At 47.6% G+C, this 24,183-nt stretch overlaps 1 pseudogene; it reads left to right on the forward strand.

Moving 5' to 3' along the window:
• Positions 1–23,460: 23,460 nt before the first annotated feature.
• Positions 23,461–23,561, forward strand: LOC131421589 (U6 spliceosomal RNA; annotated as a pseudogene).
• Positions 23,562–24,183: the final 622 nt, after the last annotated feature.

Below are 24,183 nucleotides of genomic sequence, written 5' to 3' on the forward strand. Positions count from 1 at the left end.
ACAGAGAGGGGCCTTCCCCTCCCCACCCTCTTCTCTCATTTGCCCAAGCCTGCACCCATCACTCTCACTCACATCACCCCATGGACTCCCTTTATAGCTCTTTCCTCAAGTTATATTACATATTATTTGTCTTCTTAATGACTATCTGTCCCCCAACTAGGACGCTCCCCAGGGCTGGAACATTTCCTGTTTTGTGCACAATGCCTGGCACAGAGCAGGAGGTTAACAAATACTTGTTAGGTGTTGAATGAATTAGATACCATATCTCCTCCTGCTTCTCTGGCCTCCTCCTAAGTCCTCTCTAGTCTTCTGTAAACCATTTTTCTTCTACACTTCTCCTAGGATATTTCAGTTATCAATTGCTGTGTAACAGACCAACCCAAAACTTAGTAGTTTTAAACGATAATAACATTTACTCTGTTCACGAATCTGCACTGTGGACAGGGCTCAGTGAGGAAAGCCCGTCTCTTCCCACTTGGAGTCAGCAGGGGTGGCTCAAAGGACAGGGGCTGCAACCATCTGAAGACTCGCTCCCTCAGGTGACTGGCATTTGATGCTGGCAGTGATCTGGGATTTGAGCTGTGGCTGTGACTAGAATATCTACATGTGGCCTCTCCATGTCCCCTGGGCTTCCTCCCAACACGGTGGCTGGGTCACAAAGGCAAGCATCCCAAGATAGAGCGTGCCATGTGCAAGCTGTAGCATCTTCTATGGTCTCACCTCCAAGTTGTACAGAATCACTTCCACCATATTCTAATCATTAGAGTGAGTCAGAAGACCAACTCACATCCAAGGGGAGAGGAATTAGGCCCCATTTTCGATGAGAAGGGTATCAAAACATTTTCAGACATGTTTTAAACTACCACATAGGACATGATTTCAGGTTTTTAAGCATTCTATTGATCTTTTCTTTCTTTTTATTCAGTAATCAACACACACTTATTGACCCCACCTATGTGCCACATGCTGGGGATATCACGACTATTAAGACACAGCCTCACCCTTCAGGGGCTCACAGTGCTGTGGGGTACCCAGCGAAATGAACACACAACTACAGACCAGTGTGGAATGCGCTCCCACAGAGGGAGGCAGAGGCAGCTGTAGTAGGGACTAACGGTCACCTAAGCCAGCCCGGGGCTGGGAGGAAGGCTTCCAAGAGGAGGGGACCACTGCGGCAAATTCTAAAGAATAAGTTAGGGTTAGCCAAGAAAAGATCAGTGAGAAATGTGAAAGATCAGTGAGAAACATAACACAGGCCAGAGCAAGCAGGTGCAGACCCAGAGGCACATGGCAGCAGAAGGCTCAGGTGCACCTGTGCACAGGTGGGGAAAAAGATAAGGGGATGCCCAGGGTGTGTGTACTGGGTAGTGTGTGTGCATCTGTGTGTGCGTGTAGAGCAGCAGGAGATGCTGCTGGGTGGAGGAAAGGAGGACCCAGATTATGAAGGGTCTTGCATCAGTCCTGAAGGTGCTGGAAGAGACCCACACACGTAGTGGCCGGGGTAAACCCAAAGACCAAGGTACAGTCTGACACCCAAAGTATGGCCTGATCAGTGCCCGACACAGGCCCCTGGGCACCCACCCAAAACTCAGTGGATTTTCTGATGACCCTGAGACCCTCTTCCTTGCCCTGAAGCTTACAGCCTGTGCTCCACCCCCTAGCCCATTTGGATGCATTGCCAAAGGGGCTGAGAGCATCCCTGGATGGGCTCCCCTTCCACTCCTTCCCGGTGAGGCCCCTCCCCTATCTCTGCCCCCGTCCAAGCTCACCACCCAGCTCCAGCCTCAGCATCAATGAGAAACAAGGGCAAAGGTCCCACCTTGATGTGCTGGAAAAACAGCAAGAGGAAAACAACAGAACAATTAACTGCAGGGCCCAGCTGCCTCTCACAGATAAGGTATTTTCTCTGCCGCCACTGTCGAAGCTACCTGCAATTATTTCCAGTCCTCCCATTCAGCCCTTTCCTTGGTCACGGCCCCCGAGGAGCCCGGCCACTGTCCAGCGAGACTAGGATGCTGAAGGGTTTCTCTCCTCCCCCTCCTCCCACATGTCCTTCCACACTCAAAGCTGATGCTAAATCCCAGTGTCCTCTCCTGATGTCTCGGCATCTGCACCTGGCAGATGGGCAAGAGCAGCCAGAGCTCAAGGAGCAAGCCAGCCTGAGGCAGGGCAGGGTCCCCAAAGGTGAACACCCACCGCTGGCCCTTCATCGGGAAGGTGGACCTGGGGAGGGAGCGCCAGGAGACCCACAGCGACCCTGCTCCCCACACACCCCCACCACCAAGAGCCAGGCACAGATGCCAAACTGCGACCATCTAAGAAACACAGCTCGTCAAAGACAAGAGCCAGATGGACATGCGGCAAAAGAAAAGCAATAATGACCACGGTGGGGGTCTAACTGGTGGGGGCACATGGGAAAGGCCATGTGCAAACAGGAAAATGCAAACCGAGAAGGAAAAAGGTTCTCTTCCAGCTGGGGCACAGGTGCAGCAGTTCCAGAGAGTGAGAGGAGAGCCTGGCCATAGGGACTGAGCGTGGAGACCAGAGCAGGATTGTCTGGTACCTTTGAGGGCACCTGGCAAGACAGTGAATAAACTGCTGGTGCTTAATAAGTGCTCCCTGACTTAATTAATGAGCAATGTTAAATGAAAAAGGCACTGAACTGGGAGGCAGAGGCCTGGGGAGTTATTCAACTTCAACTTGTCAACACTTTGCTTTGCATCTTAGCTCTTGCGCCAGTAACTTAACCTCCGAAACCTCAGCTTCCTCACCTGGAAAATGGGAGAACAAAGCTTGGATATTAGGGTTACAGGGCTCAATACACACAAAGGGATCAGCACATGGTAAATGCTCAATGGGCAGATAGGAGCTTAGCCTAGTCCTGGCTCTAGTGCTGCCAGGCTACAGGATTTCTGGAAATCTCATCCCTTCCCTACATCTTGTCTCCAGTTCTGTCCGTGACATGTTGAGACCACGGGAACATGGGAATGAACCTGACCCTTGTCAGCTCCCTCAAGCTTAAGCAGCCCCAGGATTGGTCCCAGGGACCTCAGAAGCTAGGCTACACCCTGGGGCCCCTGCTCCTTCACCTGCCCCTCCCCTCCTGGCCACCCGCCTCTGCCCATTTCTCTGCTCATTATCACCTCCACTGGGGGATGGAGAAGCAGAGCAAGGAGGTTAAATTCAAATCAGTCATTTTGTCACTTGCTGCCAGGAAGTGGGAGGGGAGAGGGGAAGAGATGCAGGGCCTCAGGTGCAATCTGCAGGCAGAAATGAGTCCTGGTAATTCTCAGGAAATTTCCTATGTGTTTCCACGTTGGCCCAGTCCTGCTACAGAGAACTCTGGGGGAACCTTCCATGAGTGGACAGAGCAGCCTCCTTAAGCAGCTGCTAACGGTGTTGTCTTCGGACGCTGAGATTTCACCTGGTGGGACATCTGTGCTGGTGACAGAGGGGAAAACAGGGCCTTCTTCTTCCTCACCATTTTTCCCCTTTGGCAAATGGATTGTCCTGAAGCCCCCATCATTGGTAGGGTCATTCTAGTGTTAAGAGGCCCCCAGACCTTCAGCTCTGTGAATAAGATGCTTTTCCTAGGCTGTGGAAATGAAACCTTCTTGTTCACAAAGTTAGAGGCAAACTTACGAGCCAGCTGCAGTGAGAGGCACCTGAGAGGTTCTACATGGACCAGCAGGGACTGGGGCCCCAGGGCTGCCAGTACCACCCACACAGGCCTGAACCTGCTGCTGGCCAGTGGGAAGGCCCTAGAGCAGGGTCTTCCTCGTGGAGCACACTAGGCTAAGGCCCTTCTTGATGCCGGCCAAGCTCACACTCACTCCTCTCTGATGCCCGAAAATTGGGGCCTGAGCTGCTGCCTGAGGAACCCCTGCCAGCCTGTGAGGACCCACGCCCCAGCCACAATCAGCCAGGGATCACTACACCCCAGATTGTACTTTAGCTACAAGTGTCAACCCTTATTTCTACCATTGCCTCTGCCCTGGAGTCAGCCACCACCCCAAGCCCCTGCTGCCCTCTCCACCATAACAATCCCTCCCCTAGTCTGATTCAACAATCAGAAAACCGAGCCACAGGGAGGGAGAGAGCTAATGGTGCATCTGGTGGCTTCCTGTGCCTGAGGTCAGCTGGAAAGCAGTCTTCCATCAGCAAAGAAGAACTCACTCCACCACCTGGCCTCCCCGGAAAGTGTGTCCCCATCTCTCTAACCCAGGAGGAGTAGTCAACAAAAGCCAGCAAGGTGGCTCAGAGACAGCCGGCATCAGGGGTCTTTGATGGAGCAGGTGGCCCTGACCTAGCCACTCAATGCTCCCCCAAAGCACACGCAAATATGTTGACTCGAGGTGCCCCACTATCACTGCAATTGAAATGGAATCTGTGGAAGGAGCTAAGGAATTTCTCATGCAAAATTTTGCTTTTAATATCTCCCAGGGCATTACTTTATTATTATAGTAATTTCCTCAGAAGGGCAGGCATCCAATGCTCTGTTTCTCCACCACCTTTGCAGACATGGAAATTGGATAGAAATATTCAGGTTTAAGTGGCAGATGCAGAAGAGGGAGACAGACAGGGAGCTCTTCCCAAGGAATGCAACCTCTTGGAATCCAGCCCCAGGGATGTGCTCTAGATGGTCTGGTGAGGACAGGTAAGGGTTCTGTGTGCCCCCTCCACTTCCCCCAGAATGCATAGGGTGCCCGGCCCATCTCCTTCGGGCACACTTGTCTGTGACCATTTCTTCCTTGGGAGAGTTGGCAAGGGCAGGGAGAGCAGCAAAACTGCTCCTAGTCCTTCTTGTCAGAAGCCATGCTCTGGACCAGTGTCTGCGTGTGTATGGGGTGGGAATAAGGGCGGGAGATGGGAGGAAGGGGCAGGAAGGGCACTACATGGGAACTGGTGCTCAAGCTGAGGTGCTGAGATTATCTGAACACTTTGCTCGTCTCCATTCCCATGACCATGGAAACCTGGAGCCCCCACTCAACAGCCAGTGGCTGGTTCAGCACCAGAATACTTCTCACTTGTGGATTCAGGCTGATCAGAACCTTTCTTCATGCAAAGCCTACAAAAGTGGTGTAGTAAGGTGGAGTGGTGAGAAACACGGACTCCAGAACCTGATTGCCCGGGTTCAAATGCAGGCCACTTGTTAGCTGTATGACCTTTTGAAATTATTTAACTACTCTGGTTCTCAGTCTTCTCATCTGATAAATGGGAGAAGAGTATTGATAATAATAATACCTGAGAGGGTTGTTGTAAGGATCAAGTAAATTAATTTATGTAAAGCACCTAGAACAGCACCTGGTGTTAAGTGCTACCTATTTTCAGCAGCTCCCAAATACACTGGTGCCAAGTTTACTGCATCAGACTCGCTGGTGCCAGATGCCTGGGCCATTCAGAGTCTGTAAGTGTAAAGTGGGGCCCAACCAGCCCAGAACTTCTGACTGCAGCCTAGTCTAGAACCATTCCGCTGGGCAGTATTTCCAGGGAGCACCTACATCAGATTTTCTGGGAGGCAGAACGCAGATTTTCAGGGTCCATTCAGACTTGCTGAACTTGAGGGTTGGAGCCCAGGAGTCTGTAGCAAATCGCCTGGGTGCCACAGAGGCTTCCTGAAGCCCGAGAACCACTGCCTGAGACAATACTCCCCTCTTTTGCCTTTTGAAATTGCCTCCACCCTTCGCCCATGCTGGAAAAATGCATGTTCCTGAATCTTAGTGTTACTAAGAACTCGTAGGGATTAGCTGTAGATGATCATTTTAATTTAATAATATGAATGTATCTTTGCCTTTAACAGCATTTTTATTTTTAAACTAGTACAGGTATAACCTCATAACGTATGTTACTTGTCCAACTTCTACGGTTGGAACAGGTGGGTAAGCCCCATGACCCACTGTACAGAGAAAGACACCGTGGCCAGGTGGACTGGGTAATTTTCCCCAGCGACAGAGCTGGGAGATGAAAAAGCCAGAGGGAGTACTCTGGCTTCATGACCCCCACGTTGGTTCCAGCCCCATCCTCATAGCCAACCCTATTCCTGACCCTGCAACTCCTTCCACTGACCCGAGTACATGAAATTCAGTCAACCAGCTAGAGAATCAGTAATTTCTGGTAAATAAGGGGTCCACACACTAGATCCAGAGGAAGGGTCTATCGTGCATCCCTTGGCACCACTCTTCTTCTTTGGTCCAATTTGCTTTATCAAAGATGACTCCTTGATGGCTAGAAGTTAACAAGGTGCCAAATCAGGCCTCTGCCTCATAGGCTCTTCCCAAAGCACATCTTGGTGAGTAGGACCCATCCTTATGAGATCTGGATCTGGGTCTGCACAGGTCAATCAAAGGCAGGAGGGGCTGGGGCAGGCCTTCCCGATGCTCCTGGGCATCTCCAGCTGCTGGCTGCTCTGCTCTGCCAGCCCAGAAGCTTTGAGCTGGGCCTGGGTCCGGACCTCTGCAATTGTTTACATTGCCAAGAATTTTCTCAAACAATTGCCCAGAGCTGCACTGCCCTACCTCACCAGCATTCCACCTGCTGGCTTGAGGGGAACCCTCCACAAACAATGAGTAACAGTGACCTTTTCACGATGCACAGAAAATAAAGCCAGCTAATGGATAGAATTTTCTCAAATTCACTTTTCTCTCCTAGACATTTTTTTAAATCTTTGGCGCCTGCTACTGCTTGTAGGCTCATGCACACTCATGGACACCCAAAACAGATGCACACGCAGCAAACAAATATTAACAGAAAATGCAGAAGCAGCCAATCACTGTCTGGCCTGGTGGCCCATTGCAGACACACGGGCTGAGGTTGAGGGTTTTTCACCACGAACCTCTAATGGAGGCTTAACCACGTACAATGGAATTCAGTGCCCCTGTATTTCAAGGTGGGGTAGGCCACCAAGGCGTACAGTAACTCAGGCATGTGTTCGTGCATCAGCAATTCCAACTGAGAACCCATTCTTTGTCAGCCCTGAGAAATCTACCACCAAATCAAACCACGCACCCATTCAAGGGCGCCAGGCCTAGGCCTTCACTCCAGGCCACACCAAAGAGCAGATCTCCTGGGAATGCTTTGGTCATTCCCAGTGTCCAAACACTGAGGCTGCCTGCAGGTGTATGGTTATTCCATGGACGCTGGGGCTGGGGCTGGGAGGAAGCTATGAGTGGTCAGTGATTCTAAACTGCTGCTTCCCAGAAGGGCCACCCTGCTTAGTCCAGGGACACCCTACTCTGAGGGAGGGGTATCTGCTGCCAGCCCAATATATCCTGCTGCTGCAGAAGCGCCTGAGAGAAGCCCAGGTCCCCAGACCCTGTCCAGAGGGGCAGAGGCCTAAAGGCAATTCAGAGAATGCAGGTGATGGCCTTCCCTCCATCCGTAGATGGACAGCTTATAGCCTATTCTCAATAAGCTCTCGTGTGAAAGGACATCAGCCTGAAGATGGTCCACTTTGTCCAGAGACTGAAGAAAGAGGCCTGGCCCTGTGTCCAGAGGACAGGAGGCTGTCGGCAGCCCTGCCTCCCAGCCTGCCCTGCTCCCCTCTGAAAAGACTTAAGAAGCCCCAGAGAGCCTTTTCCCTGTGATGCCATCTCTTTCTCCAGGAGCAGAGCCACCCACCACCCAGAAACGGGGAAGGAGAGGGGGCGTTCTCCTTCAGTGTGGGTTTCCACACCCCAGGCCAACCAGCCCCTGCCCTCCTTCCTTCCACCAGGCAGAGGATCTCATAGGGCCCTGCCTGCCTCTGGCCACATCTCCCCACCTCGACCATGGCTGCCGCTGTCATTTGTCCCTGCCCTGGCCTGGGCTGAGGACCTGCCTGGTCTTGGAGCTGCTTGCCCTGGGTGAAACGGCCCCACTGAAATTCCACCAGAGACCCAGAGGAAAAAGAAGACAGACAGACACCTAAGTGGCCAAACCAGCAAGAAGACGCACCACCTGGCCACAGCAGAGTTTGGGAGGGATCTGCAGTCTGGGTAGGCAGCTCATTGATCCACTTTTCTGATAATTATTCCTCACTCATCACAAACAGAATGAAGCTGGCTCCAGCCCAGCCAGGCAGGCGGGAAGGCAGCTCGGTGTGTGGAGAGTAGAAAATGAACCTGCCGGTGTTCATTCGAGGAGAGGAAGGAGTGAATGGTGTGTACTATCACTGTGCACTGAGCAGGGAAGACACGCCGGGGCTGCTTTAATATTCTGCTGAATGTGGCACTTCACTTAACGCTTGCTGGAGAGATTTTCAGCTCAGAGAGTCAGGCTCCTTCTTGCCAGGCTACTGGCAAAGTTTCCGGGGCTGCGCCGAGAGAAGAGCCACAGCTTCCACAACGTGGGCCGCTCAAGACACCCGGGTGACAGGGCCCATAGGGAGGGCTGGACGCCCGCACACGGCACCCTCCCTCCGGCAGCTCCCGCCCGCCCAGCAGACGGGGAGCTCTGGCCAGCCGAGGAGAGGGATCTAGGGAGGAACGCGCGTCCAGACGCCTGGTGTGTTCCACGCATTTGCTCTCCAAACAATTTCTCTGGCGTGCATATGCCCTCCTTCATCGATGGAGAGTCAATGGCAAGACCAGGCTCCCAAACCAGGCGTCTATCTGCTCTCGGAGGCCCAGCCCCTGATCCTCTGCGGGGGAGCGCAGAGCCGAAGGCAGCATGCCCCAGCGCTACAAAGTCCAGTCTCGCATCTCTGTTGCAAATGCTCACCGCCCCCCACCCCCAGGTTGTCCTGACCAGTTTGGAAGTGCACATCGCCTTTCTTGTCCTTTCTATTTCAACTGCTCCCGGACTTGCCCCTCAACAAGCCAACCCCCAGCAACCCTGCCCCGGGGCGTCGACCGCGGTCGACACCGATCCCGTCCCCGCACATTCTGAAAGGCAATCCCGCCGAGCGAAGACCAGCAGCCCGAAGGAGCAGCGGGAGGAGGAGAGCAGACAAAAAGCCCCCTGCGGAGAAGCAAGCGGGAGCTTTCTAGGCATTAATCGCCGCACCCCGCGCCGCCGCCAGGACGAACGCGGGATATGGTGGTCTCCGCGAAAAGACAAGGGTGTCTGAGCCTCGCCTCAGGGCCCCGAATGGCCCAGCTTCGCTTGGAGAAGGGCAGCTTTTCCGGAGAGGTCCGGGGCGCTGAACCACGGTGTTTTGGGGGGAGGGGGAGAGGGAGGTTTCCACTGGGCGGCCGGTAACAGTTCGGCGAGGAACCGGGCAGCCCAGCGAAGCGAGCTCCCAGCTTGGAACACGGCGCGGGCGCCAGGATCTGTGTCCCTTCGGCGCGCAGTCCCCAGGCCGAGTTTCACCGCGCGCCGGACACCAGGAAGCGGGGCTGCGAGCGGGGCTGTGGCGGCGCATCACCCCAAGAGTTGCTTCCATCCCGCCAACTTTCACCCCGCTCTAGGGCCGAGCAGCGCTGTCGGGAGGGGGCTGCGGCCGCCGCTGGGCTGCGAGGAGTGGGGGCGGGGGACGTGGGAGGGAGGCGGGGAGCCGGGCAGGGATTTCCCACAGGGATTCGCGGGCGCCGCTGAGCGCTGGGGCTCCCCGCTGCGCCAGGCGCGGGGCCCGCGGAGCGCGCTTTCCTGGCCACAGCCAAAGGCACAGCCAAGGCTGAAGTAGCAGCGAGACTGGCTGCCCGTCAGCTCCAGGCCGCCGAGTCTCCATTCCCGGGGCGGAGGGGATGCGGAGCGAGTTTCGACAGGACAGACCACCCACCCCACCCCACCCCCCCGTTCCCAAGCTCAAGAGGCGACAAAGGTGCCCACCTCGCTCCGACTGACCCGGGAAAGATGCAGCCTGCAGGCTCCCGGACCGCCAGGCTGTCCCCTAGGGTACGGCCAATGAACTCAGCCTCTCTCCTTCTGCGGCCACTTGCGGGATACCGGGACAGAGCTCCTCCGGCCCCCGCGCGCAGCGCTAGCCTGCCGAGCCCAGAGTCCCGGAGCCCGCAGACCCCAAGCTGAGGAAAAGGAGAGGTGGCGCGCGGCCGCCTAAGCGCATCCGTGCCCAGGGCAGGATAGGAAGGGAGCGGACCGGCACCCGCACTCCAGGGTCTGGATGGCCCGAGGGGCCCCTCCCCAACGCCCAGCTCCGCCCGGAAAGAAGGAGCCTGCACTGCAATGCAGCGGGCTCCGCGCTCTCGGAGCCGAGGCTGCGGGAGACCAGGCTGCCAGGGAGCGCCGAGGCGCGGGAGCCCGGGTACTCCGCGAGCCAGCTGCGGGAGCCGAGAGCCAGCCGGGGGCGCGCCGGTGGGTGCCGCCCCAGCCCCGCGCTCGGTCGTAGCCGAGGCTCCTGAACAGCCTTGCCCTCGGGTCTCGGGATGCAGGCGACACGAAGCAGCCAGAGAAGCCCCGGGGATACAGACGCCGCCGCCAACTTGTTCCGCGGAGGGTACGTTACCTTCCATTGCCGCTACTGCGGATGCCAGGAGGAGCAGCAGCAGGCAATCCAGGGCCATCGCCGGCCGGCGGCACCCAGGCCGAGCCCGAGCCGAGGCGGCCGCGCGGGGAGGGCGCCGCGTCCCGGGGCGCCGCTGCGCTCCCCGCCGGTGGCTTCTCCGTATCCTTTCGCGCTCTCGCTGGGACCGGACTCCCCGGAGCGAGGCGTGGGCGTGGGCAGGAGTGTGCGCGCGTGGGGCGGTGCGGGCGCGCGTGGGTGTGGGTGTGCATGTGTGTGTGTGTGTTTATGGGAGAGGTGGGTGTGTGCGTGCGTACGTGTGTGAGAGAGAGAGAGAGAGGGCGAGGGAGTGCGAGCTGAGGAGAGCGCGCGAGTGCGTGCGTCCTGGTGTCACATTGCGAGCTACATCGGAGCCTAAGAGAGGACGGAGCCGGCCAGACTGACGAGAGAGGGAGCGGGATCTCCCACCATCAGCTCTCTCCCCACCCCTAACACCTCCTGTCCAATCAAGGAATCAAACCTGCAAAATTCTCCCGTCCAATCAGGCGCGAGCACCTCCTTACACTGGCATTGTTAGTTTAAGAAAAACTTTTGCTTGCAAGGCTGTGCGGGAGGGCTCGGAAGTCGCTAGGAGGGGTCTGGGCTCCCCCTCGTGGTTCTGTCGGAGAACTGCAGCGGCCGGCCCCACCTCCCCAGGCCCCGGACCTAGGGGGCCTAACCAAGGAGCCGGTTGAGGCCCTTACCGTTAGAGCCCGCTGAGGATTGGGTGAGTTTCAAATAATCAAATTTGTCTTCATCTTCTCAGCGAGATTTACCCTGACTACCCCATTTAGTGCAACCCCGTGGCACACCCTATCACTCCTATCCATAGCACTTCACCTTCTAACACCTTGTGCTTTTTGCTAATCGAGTTTGTTTATTGTGGGTCTCCCCTTATTAGAATGAGGTCTCCACTCTTGGGATTTGTGTCTGCTTTGTTCACTACAGAATCCCCAGTGCCTAGAAAGGCGCGTGGCCGTAGAAGGTGATGGTATATATCTGTTGAATGAATGAGTAAGGGTCCGAGAATCTGTGCTGCTGCTCCAGTGTGTGCAGGGCGCTGGATATGCCTTCTGTCCCACTCCCTGCTGCCCTCCTGCTCCACAAGTCTCTGGCTGCCTTTAGTATTCGCTTCTGAATGCATTTTGTGAGCATCCACAGAGGGCCCTGCCCCTAGAGGGTGGGTCAGGTGGGAGAGACCAGTGGTCACACAGCCGGCTATAAAGGGTGGAGAATGCAATAGGGCAGCAGAGGGTTATGCAAGATGAGGTGCACAGAGGGCAATGCCATCATTGCGGGGAGGCCTTGTGGGTGGGTTGGAAGGACTTGCACAGGCAGCAGCAGGGGACAGGGCCTTGGAGGTAGGAGCGATTCTCCCAGGCTCAGCTTCCACAGCTCTGCTTTCTTTCCTGACTCTGGAGATAGCCAGAGTGTTCTAGATCAAGGACCTGCCTTGAGGCTCTAATGTTATGCTGGAGAAGAGTCCTCACTCCATCACCCCCACCCCAGACCTGAAGATAGGCTAGTCCTACTGAGTGAAGGGGGACCTGTTAGATCACAGCACCCCCCTCCCACCCCCACCCCCCATCCCAGTGGGGGAGGCAGTCCCCTTTCCCCAACATGCCTTTCCCAGAGTTGTTAATGAGTTAACAGTGGGCAAATGAGATGGCTCCTCTCCTGCTCTCCCTCCTCCTTTTCAGGCTTTGCTAAATCAGTTTCCCACCTGAGTGTTCAGTCTCCCCTTTGCTGGGACTGCTCCCCCTCAGTCACAGCAAGACTCTCTCCCCACCCTGACACCACCTTGCTTCCTCTGCTGCCTCAGGCTGCCTCCCTCTCCCCTACCCTCCACCCCACCCTGTCTCAGAACCTGAAGGGAAGATCCCATTGGCCTCTACTCCGTCATCCTCCTCACTGCCAAGCCAGCTGCCCTAGGCCCTGCCACACACCACCAACTGTGTCCCGACATCTCTGAAGCGTCACCCTGGGAATGCCCCCACTCCCGTTACCCACCGCCTTTCTGGACCTTCAGCTCCTCTGACATCAGTGACCAGCCGCTCCCCTGGAGCTCTGGCTTCAGTTTCCATAATCTCCGCTCTCCTGCCACCTGGCTTACCCCTTCTTACTCTTCCCTCTTCAGCTCTCAAAAGAGGTTTCCCCCCAAGCTCCATCCTTAGAACCTCTGCTCCCCTGGTCCACAGGCAATTCCTTGGCAACTTCACTTGCTCTTCTGCCTCCAGCCCTCCCCTGATAGACGGATGAGGGATGGATGGATGAATGGATGAATGGCTGGATGATGGATGGGCCTCAGACTCTTCTCTCTCTTTCACTACATCACAGTATCTTAAGAGGCACATCTGGCAAAGTCCCCCTCTGCCACATCCTCCTCCCAATGCCCTTGTCCCAAACCCGTGAGTCTGTCCCAGTTCCAGCCCATGCTGCCTTCCCCTGAATAACTGGAGAGTCTCTGAATGGTCACCCAGCTTCCATCCCCTCCCCTCTTTAATCTTTCTGCACTCTCCTGCCAAACTGATCTTCTCAAGCCAAGCTTGATCTTATCTCTTCCCAGCACAGAAACCTAGTGGCTCCTCACCGTCTGCTGAAGAAAGACCAACCACTCTGGCATGGCATCCGGATTTCTCCGCAAGCTCCCTGGAACCTGCCTTATCAGCCCTGACTCTGCCAGCCTCCCTCTGGGCCTGGGCTGCTCAGCCAGCTTGATCCCCTCGCCATCCCCACACCCACACCCAGGCTCTCCTTCCCTTGCACCTGGCTAGCCATGTACTCACCCACTTACCCAACAAATATTTACTGAGTGCCTGCTGTGAGCCAGGGAGGCCCTGCTCTAGGCTGCAGGGACTCAGCAGACAGACCCTGCTCAGAGGGAGCTTACTGTGTAGTGGCAAAGGATGACAATAAAGAGGCAAAGTATGTCAGGTGATGAGAAGGACTAGAGAATAAAGCAAGCTGACAGCTAAAGAGTGATGGTGGGTAGTTAGACATGAGGGGAATGGCTTCTGTTTATTGAGCACCTTCTGCATACAAGCACCGCACTGGACATTTTCATGCAAAAATGAAATAAATCGAATTTACTGCCTTCTATTTCTGCCCAAAACTCACCTCTCTGAGGAAGCCTTAGTGCCCCTCAGCTGGTCCTTCTTACACAGTTTCAGGCCACACATCTTTGCGTGAGTACTGAGTGGCTCCTCCAGACCTGGATAAAGACGGAACTGACCATTCTCCAACTGCAGAACATCACTCCTTGGAGGACCCTGGGAGACCTCAAGTACGGGGATCCCAAGGAGAACCTGCCAGGGTCTTTCAGCCTGTGCAAGGCACATTATACAAGAATCACCAACTTCATGTCTTCTGATCCCCAGCCCACACCCCTGAGGATTTTAAGTCAGTAGGGATGAGGGAGGCCTACAAATGTCATTTTATAGCCTCTGCCTCAATTGATTCTGCTGCACAAGGAGGCTCAGGGGTCACTTTCAGGGTCTGGGAGTTTAAAACTGGGCTCTGAGGTCTTCTCGGGGGATGCCCGAGAAGTACGGGAGTGGTCAGGGGATGGGGCTTCAGACCTCACCTCTGCTCTGGCAGCTTTTTGCTTTTTTCTGGGCATCTATATCAGGTTTTGTTTGAAGGAAGGGTTCTGTGGCAAGAAGAGGAGGAGGTGGAGGAAAGTAAGAGGGATTAGAGGAGAGGGTTGGATGAGGGTGGGGGGGGGAACAACTCAGAAGCGTGTGGGGAAAACCTGCTGATGCCTTTCAGAACATGCTGATGGCCCAGGTAAGAAGAGCCTCAGTGTAGGGATTTTGTTAATTTCCCTAATAACCCAGGGGATTGACTTTCCCTGAGCAAGTTAAATATTAATTTAGCTGTGCCGCAGATTGATCTTGCACTGGGTTATGATTTGTAAATATCCCTGAAAGCACCACTGGTCTGGGATTCCAAGCCTGGGTGCCTGTTTTCCCCAAAGCATCTCTCTGGCTATTTTTTTCTTTCTGATGTCAAATGCTCACTTGTTTTCTTGATTAATCACCCAGCTATTTGATATCACTAAATCGCTCCTTCAAAGTGACAAATGCTCACCTCCAAGCCAGCAGCTGAGGGCTCTCAGGCACCCAAGGGTGACTTGACCCATTTGCTAGGGCTCAGAGGCCCTTCTGGCTGGAAGGTTGTGGGGCAGCCAAGCAGCTCACCCTCACCGCTAAACAGTTTTATGTCTAAAAGGTTGAAAAGCATTTCTAGTGAAAGCAATTGCCCAACTTCCCTGGATAAGTCTACACATTATGTAGCTACCCTATTCTGAAAGTTCCTGCTCACCTCTAACCTACACCCCTTTGTTGTAGTTTAAGCCTGTTTTCTTCATTCTGCTTAGTAGTGGAGAGCGTAGACGAACAGTAAGCATCCTGAGGCTGATCATATGGGTGTCTTGTACAATCGAAGATATGAAGTTGCTCCCTTATCCCATCTTTTTCTTTTTAAATATTACTTAACTGCATAAATGAAAGGTTTAGTTACACACTCCATGACCCAGGCTACCTTTAATTAGATTCTTAAGCTGCAAGACACATTTTCATCAATTCTTTTTGGAGAGGCAGATAGACCCTTTATGAGTCATTTAAAACACTTTATCAATGGATAATAGACAAATAACAAAAAGCTTCCTGTCCCTCTTTTGTTCTTTCAACATTTATTGAGCAGCAATTCTGTGCAAGTTGCCTGCAAGGTGCTGGGGACCCAGTGATGTCTGTGACCCGGCCCCTCCCTTTAAGGATCTCATGGTCTCCCTAAGGAGACAGACACTGAAATGCATTGCGGGACTTTCTGTAGAAAATGGCCTCTGGCTAGAGGCTTCCAACAAGCCTCTCCTTGTTTCTCAGGAAAATACCCCAGCAAATACAGACAAATATGAAGGCTCTCACTAACAAGGGGAATGAACACTGACAGACAACCTAATTGCCAGGATGTGGAAGGAACTGACAATACTTATAAGGCAGATGAAGCTGGATGGAGAAAAACCTATCAAGCACATTTATAACATATGCCAAGTTCTCTTCTATAAAGAGAACCTGCTTTAAAGAAATAGATAGGAAGTTCTATTGTAATTCTCTTTCTGTCAATACCTGACTCAGACACCCAGCATCTCTACTAACCAGAAAATGGGGTAAATATCCATCACCATTGTTGCTTAAGCTTCAAACCAAAGAACAGTTTCCCCTGGGCATCCTCCTCCCTTCCCCAAAGTCTTCTTATACCCAGGAAGAGCCTGAAAATGAAGGCGACAACAACTGGGCAGATGGATGAGCTGATGAAGAGAGACACATGCATTCTGGAGGTGAAGAATGGTCAGGAGGCTGGAACGGGCACAGGAATAACGGTGGGAGCAGTGCAGCCTGCTGACTGCAGTTCTTCCTGTGACACATCAGGTCAGAGCACCAGAGAGCCTGGAAGGTGGATGGAGAAAGATGCCACCTCGGTAGAGAAGATATGCACCAGGTGAAGCCTGTTAGCATCTGGCAATTGCACACTGGCTGGCCCTCCAGCTGTAGGTCTAAAAAGGTGATTCAACCATCAAGCAAATAGAGAGATGGAGGACCCAAGGCCAATCCACACATCCTGCCTCATAAAAAACAGCGAGAACTAATGAGTCTCCCCTTCTCAGGGAGGAGTAAAGAGAGGTTGAGACAGCCCAGGGGCCTGTTAGAACACTGCAAAATAAAGAGCCGGACTACATCTCCAAGACCCAGAGGCGAGCATCCCTTTGAAAATGATGCTCTGCACAGTCGAGAGACATTTTCAGGAAGCTTCTTGGCATGCATAAAGACGAAGTCCATGAAAAGAGAACAAGCTTATGAGAAAACCGGTTAAGCAGAAAAGGCAACAGAATGAGAGACGGGGGGAGAAAGAGGTAGAGAAGGGTTTTAAGGAAACAAAAAGGCAGTGTCAGAATTAAACTACTCATGGGGGTGGCAGTAAAGAACAGATTTGTTGTTGCTGAACATTGGGTGATGCAGAAGACAAACTAGAGAATCTTTCCAAGAATGCATACGAAACGGACAGAAAAGGACAAAATGTTGAGAGAGAATACAAAACATGGAAGACGGAAAATGGAGAACCAACCTATATAAAATCGTGTCAGTTGCTTGCAAGGAGCTGGGGACCTAAAAGAGTCCCCAAAAGCATTCCTAGAAGAGTTTAGAGTTCCTAAAAGAGATACCAGTACAAATGTCGTGAAAGTAACAGCAAAGCTATAAAAGAATACAACTTAGCTGTATAAAGACCTGATAGTCACATCTAGGTAATGTTTTTGAAACGTGGATATTTTAAAGAAATCTTACATCTATCCAGGGACACACATGAACAGATACATTAAAAATAGATTACCTACAGTGGAATAAATATTGCTAACTTCATAACACTAAATTCCAAAAGAAAATGGAGCCAGAGTTATAGAGTTTTAAGAGGGAAAATTTGTGACAAACAAAAATATATTTCCAGCAGGCTGAAAGCAACAGACATTTTCAGGTCTCAGAAAATTTGCAACAGTTTAGAAAAAAATTACTTGAAAATATATTCCAATTGACAAAGAGATGAGGTTTGGTGGTGAGAAAAAAAATCAATTAAAATAGAAGTCTAAATGTTTGCAAACTGCTTTTAAATTAAATTAAAATGTCAAAAGTAGTCTCAATAAAGAATATACATGTTGTTAAAATTCTAATTATAAAAACCTAAATCTAAAGCTCAAATTATATTAGGTAAGACCAAAGAGAAGGGGAATGTAAGGAAGAGAAGGAGAGGTTTGTGAAATTCCTTGTTCACAAAGGAAGGATTCAGAAGCTTTTACTTTTATGCTTGAATCTTACAAATATTGAAGTTAGTTTAAAATAGTTAAAGTTGGTTTAAAAATGGTTTTAAATAGTTAAAGGTTTCCACAAACACACTTTAAAGAGGTATATTATGCACTTTGAAAATACCAAAGAAGATAAAGACAAAATATAACCCCTATGTTTAAAAAAATAATAATTTTAAAAAAGTTAAACAGCAGGGAAGTTATTGTTTAAAAAATTGTGATTTATAAGAAATGACAGAAATCACTTCCAATAACAAATATGAATGAATTGAATCTTGATTGAAAAGACTCTTTGATTGGTTAAAAAATAGTATCATTACATATCATACCTAAAATGAAGGGAAAAATAATGAAATAGTGAAAGAAGAACCTCACTCATGGTAATATTATAGGTGAACCCCCAAAATTCTTGCTAAACGCATCTAGAAAAACTCAATAATGTGCAAAACAGATTCTTTTCAATATATTGCAGATCCCATAAGAAGTATCCCCAAGAGTCTAGAAACAGAGATACTAAAATCTAGAATGGTAAATGTGGGAGCTTACATTGCAGTGTGGGTGGGGATTAGTCCCTGGTCCGGGAAATCTAATGGCTTGAATTTTAACGTACATCAATTGGAAACAACGCTTTGAATGAATGCAAGACAGAAAGTTGGAAGTGAGACCACTGCATAAAGCTGAGGCCTCAAATTGCAACACCTTCACTGAAAGAATGGACTGAGAGAAAAGTTTACCCACTGTCATAGAGGAGAACAAGGAAGCTTACTTCTCAGCCTAGGCTCAGGGTGTGAGAGAAAAATAACCTCCTCTCAGAATTCCTATGATAGGCCTTCACTTACATGAGTTTTGAGTTAATATTTACACTACTTGGTCTCAGATCTCTCATGCCAAGAGCTCAATTGAAAAAAAAAAAAAAGTTGTAAATGTATAGGTAGAAGAAAATGCAAGGACACACCCTCCATGACATTCCCGTAGATAAAGCCCTGCTAAACATGAACCCACAATCCAAAATCACAGAATACAGGAATAAATCTACCATGTGCAAAATTCAGCAGACAAAACAAACAGGATTAGACCTCTATCATTATAGAATTATCAGAGAAAGACTTTTAAATATCAATATTTAAACTAATAAGACATTATAAAAAAGAATCAATAGATTTGAGAGAGAACCACATAGAATAGGAAAAACTTTTAAAAGACATTGAAATTAAAAGCTAAATAGATATGTTTAAGGGACTAAATATACTTGAAGAGAGGTTTATTGCACTTCAAGTTAAATCTGAGAAAATTAACTATAAGCAACACAGAAAAGTAAAGAGAGTTAAAACATTAAAAGAGATCGAGAAACATGAGTAAACCAAAGAGAAGGCTATCACTTTAAAAATACTTAAGAGGAAATAATAAAAAGATTGGGGAGGATAAGCAATATTAAGAGAAAATGGCAGGGGCCGGCCCGGTGGCGCAGCGGTTAAGTGTGCACTTCACTTCAGCGGCCTGGGGTTCACAGGTTCAGATCCCGGGCACACACCAAGACACCACGTGTCAAGCCATGCTCTGGTGGCGTCCCATATAAAGTAGAGGAAGATGGGCACGGATGTTAGCCCAGGGTCAGTCTTCCTCAGCAAAAAACAGGAGGATTGGCATCGGATGTTAGCTCAGGGGTGACCTTCCTCCAAAAAAAAAAAAAGAGAGAGAAAATGGCAGATAAGTTTCAGAACTGGTGAAAGAAGTCAATTATTCAGATTTAGGAAGCACAGATTTAAGAAGTCTTGGGCAAAATAAATGAAAACTATCTATGACTAGACAAATTGTATTGAAACTTCAGAACACCACAGTCAGAAAAAAATCTTAAAAGCAATCAGAGAGAAAAGATAAGTTACTTATAAGAAATGACAGTTAGTCTTCTCAGCAGCAAAATGTTAAGTGCAGAAAGAAAATTTATTTTAAGTTTAAAATTTAATATAGCCTAAAATCTTATATCCAATTAAATTTTTATTCAAGTCTGAGAGCAAAATAAAGACATTTTCAAGCAAGACTGAGGGAGTTTACCATCAAGATACTGACTCTGAGATCTCCTAAAGGAAATAGTTTGGGAAAAAGAGAAATGAACTCGGAAGAGCAAAGTAAGATGAAAGAAGTAATAACGAGTAAAGGAATTGGTAAACATGTAGGTAAATCTTTGGAGTTTATAAAAGCAAGATAACACTAAAATAATGAGTAAGAACGGCATCTAAGATGGGAGGTAAAAAAAAGTTTTGCAAAACCGTGGTACCATTCTGGAGGCAGGCAGAGATATTGAATAATTTTAGATGTTGTCAAATCAACCATGCTTTAAAATATTAAGGGTAACCACTTCCAGGTAATCAATGGGGGAAAGAGGGAATGATGAAACTTCATCAATACAATGGAAAGTAGGAAAGGAGAAAAAAATAAGGAAAGAAAAGCATAGCATACATAAAGCACAAAATAAGATGATGAAAATAAATCCAAATAGACTAGGAATCACAATAAATATAAATGAAATAAATTCATCATTTTAAAAAACAAATATCAGATTGGTTAAGAAGAAAAACCAGTTATATACCGTTGGGAGAAACACACTGAAAACATAAGGATTCAAATATGTTCAAAATAAATGGATAAGAAAAAATATACCAGGAAAATATTAATTAAAAAAATCTGGTATAGCTGATTGATTAACACCCCTCCTGAAAAAATTAAGCAAAAAGCATTATTAGTAATAAAAGAAGCACTATACAATGTAAAAGAAATAATTTTTTAGGAAGACATATGAATTCTAAATTTCAATGCATCTAAGCCATGGCCCCAAATTATATAAAGGAAAAAAAAAGGGCAGAATTTCAAGGAGAAATTGACAAACCCATCATTATAGAGAGAGATTTTAACATACATTACCTATAAAGGTTATTTATAGATCAAGCAGCCGAAAATTGATAAGTAAATGGAAGATTGGAATAACATAACTACCCAACTTAATTTAATAGATGTATAGAGAGCACTATCCAATCTCTAGTGATTGCACATTATTCTCAAGTACATGTAGAACAATTGCAAAAACTATTTACCAGGCTACAAAGTAAGTCTCAACAAAGACCAATAATTTGCCATACAAATCACATTATCTGACCTCAAAGCAATTCAATTAGAAATCAATTACAAAAGAAACTTTGAAACACACTTTAATAACCTTTAAATAAAAAATCATTATTTGGAAATGAAAAATGTTTCAAATTGAGTGATAATTGAAACTTGACCTCTCAGGGGCCGGCCACATGGCGTAGCAGTTAAATGCGCACGCTCCGCTGCTGGCGGCCCAGATTCGGATCCCAGGCTCGCACCGATGCACTGCTTGTCAGGCCATGCTGTGGCAGCGTCCCATGTAAAGTGGAGGAAGATGGGCACAGATGTTAGCCCAGAGCCAGTCTTCCTCATCAAGAAGAGGAGGATTGGTGTGGATGTTAGCTCGGGGCTGATCTTCCTCACAAAAACAACAAAGCAAAACAAAAGAAACTTGACCTCTCAGCACTGTAACGTGCAGCTAAAGAGGTATTTAAAGGAAATTTTATATCTTATACTGGAATATTAGAAAGCATGTCAGAATAGAAGAAAGTTGCTAAGTTAAACAAATAATTCAAGGAGCTAAAAAAAAGCAATAAAACTGAGACTAACTTAAGGGAAAAAAAACACAATACAAAAATAAATACGTAAAAATACAGGAATGGAAAATAAAGAAATTATCGACAAGACCCCACATCTCAAAGCTCACTGTCTGAAAAAAGGAACTAACAACTTTTCTACTAAAGCAGAAAAAACTTCTGACAAGATTGAGCTGTTTTGTGAGGAGTGTGTAATAAGACCAAGCTTTTGGGATAGAAAGAGGGACATATGCATAGAATAAAGCTTTACAGAATACCACTTGAATTAAGTGGAAATTTTTCTTTAAAGGAAACATAGCATATCAAATCTAACTCACAAAAAATTAGAATATTTGAACAGACCAATTACCATGAAATAACTTGAATCGGTAATTAAAAATCTACCCACCAAAAAGGAAACAATATTAAGTCCAGATGGTTTTGCCGGTGAATTCTACTCCAAACATTCAATGATCTGTTTCCCAAATCATGTTAGGAAGCTAATATAACCTTGATACCAAAACCTGGGAGGAATAGTACAAGAAAGGAAAATAAAGGACGAAATAAATGCACAAATATATAATAAAATATTATCAAATTGAATCCAGCAATGTACTGTATACTTTTTTTTTGTTTTTTGGTGAGGAAGATTGGCCCTGAGCTAACTAACATCTGTTGCCAATCTTCCTCTTTTTGCTTGAGGAAGATTGTCCCTGAGGTAACATCTCTGCCAATCTTCCTCTATTTCGTTATGTGGCACACCGCCACAGCATGGCTTGTTGAGTGGTATTTAGGTCCGTGCCCGGGATCCAAACCTGCAAACCCTAGGCCACCAAAGCAGAACACGTGAACTTAACCACTACACCACTGGGCTGGCCCACTTTTTTTTTTTTAATGTGAACAATTTGGGCTCATCCCAGGATTGAAAGGATAGTCTAATTTTAGAGAAATCTATTTGCTTCATTAACTGATTAAAGGACAAAACGTATATAATCATCTCAATAGACACAGATAAAACATTTGATAAAAATTCAGAACTTTTCAGAATTTAAAAAGTATTTAATGAGAGAAATAGAATGGAAATTTCCTATCTAGTGACATGGTATCTATCAAAACCCCAGAGCAAATAACACATTTAATAGTGAAACATCAGAAGCGTTCCCTTTAAAGTTGGGGGAAAGGAAAGGGCCTACTCTCCTTATCTCTAGTCAAGATTTTACTGCAGGTCCTAGCTAGCAATCTAAGACATGAAAAATAAATGAAAGCTATAAAGAGAGGAAAGGAAGAAAGAAAACTGTATTAAATCACAAATAGTAAGATTATCTATATAGAAAACCCAAGAGACTGCACAAACCATTAGACAAAACATGAGAGATAAGCAAGTTTATTGGTTACAAAGTCAATACATAAAAATCTTTCCTAAACATCAACAAAAAACAGTAAGAATAATTTTTAATAATATGACATTTTAATAGCAACAAAAACTCTAAAGTATCTTGGAACAAATCTAAAGAAAGCTTTAAAAGGCCTGTATGGGGCCGGCCCTGTGGCTTAGCGGTTAAGTGCACGTGCTCCGCTGCTGGCGGCCGGGGTTCGGATCCCAGGCGCGCACCGACGCACCGCTTCTCTGGCCATGCTGAGGCCGTGTCCCACATACAGCAACTAGAAGGATGTGCAACTATGACATACAACTATCTACTGGGGCTTTGGGGGAAAAAATAAATAAATAAATAAAAATTATAAAAAAAAATAAGGCCTATATGGAAAAAATTATAGGATTTTATTAAAGAATATTTAAATAACTGGGGAGATATATCATGTTCAAGGGTGAGAAAACTGATGGCAATTGTCCCCAATTTTAACTATAAATTTAATACAAACACAAGAAAAATATCTGTAATATTTTTGAAGAATTTGACAATTTGACCAAAAATTCAAAGGCAAAAGGCAAGTACAACCAAGACAATTTTGAAGACAAACAAAATGGAGGGACTTGCTTTACCAGCTATCCATACTTACTATAAAGCTACCATAATTAAAACAATATAGAATTGACGTGGGGATTTAGGACTAATGTGTGTGTGGAAAATCCATGTCAAGGGAAACATTACATAGGACTAGGGAAGGGATAAACCATTCAATAAACATTGCTAAGACAATTTGAAAAAATAAAATTAGATTCTTCTCTCGTATCAATTATAATCAATTCCAGGTGGATTAAAAACAAATATGAAAGGCAAAACTTTTTAATTATTTTTTAAGAAAATATGGGAGAATATCTTAATGATATTAACGAAGTGGGGTGGGTGGAGGAGGATTTCACAAAAAGCACAAATTCCAAAGGAAAATATAGATATATTTGACTACATAAAATGAAAAACTTTGGTGCAAAAAGACACAATAAACATAGTTAAGCCAAACACTGGGAGAAAATATTTGCAACCGATTTAATTAAAAAAGTATTAGTTTCTAGAATACATAAAGAACTTCTACAAACCGAAAATAAATAAAACATTTTAAAAAGTGCCCAAATGCTTCTTTGGCAGCATGTATCCTAAAATTGGAACGAAACAGAGATGAGCATGGCCCCTGCACAAACATGACACACAAATTTGTGGTGTGCCGTATTTCTAAGCCAGACACCAAAGGACAAATATTATATGATTCCACTTATATGAAATATCTAGAGTGGGCAAATTCATAGAGACAGAAAGTAGATTAGAGATTACCAGGGGCTGCAGGAAGGGGTATGGGAAGTTATTGCTTAATGGGTTTGGGGTGATGAAAGGGTTTTGGAAATAGACAGTGGTGATGTTTGCACAACATTGTGAATGTAATTAATGCCACTGAATTGTACACGTAAAATGGTTAAAATGCAAATTTTATGTTATATATGTCTGACCACAATTTAAAAAGCACCCAATACTAAAGATGGCAAAGATTCAAATGACATTTCAGGTAAAAGGAAATATGACTGACCTAACAATATCTGAAAAGATGCAAAACCTCATCTGCAAGTGAAAACACCAAGATAATACTTTTCACCCACCAATAGGCAAAAGTAATAAAGTCAGATAATAGCTAGGGTTGGTAGGGTATGGAGCGTCAAGAACTTTCATACATTGCTAGCGGGAGTGTCAATTGGTTTGAACAATTTGGATAGGAGTATGGCATCACTCAGTGAAGTTTAACATGTACCTCCTTATGTATTAGAGTAAGTACAGTCTGCCGTAATAAAGATACTAACAATAAAA

The sequence above is a fragment of the Diceros bicornis genome, chromosome 2 (genome assembly GCF_020826845.1).
Source record: "Diceros bicornis minor isolate mBicDic1 chromosome 2, mDicBic1.mat.cur, whole genome shotgun sequence".
Lineage (NCBI taxonomy): Eukaryota > Metazoa > Chordata > Mammalia > Perissodactyla > Rhinocerotidae > Diceros > Diceros bicornis.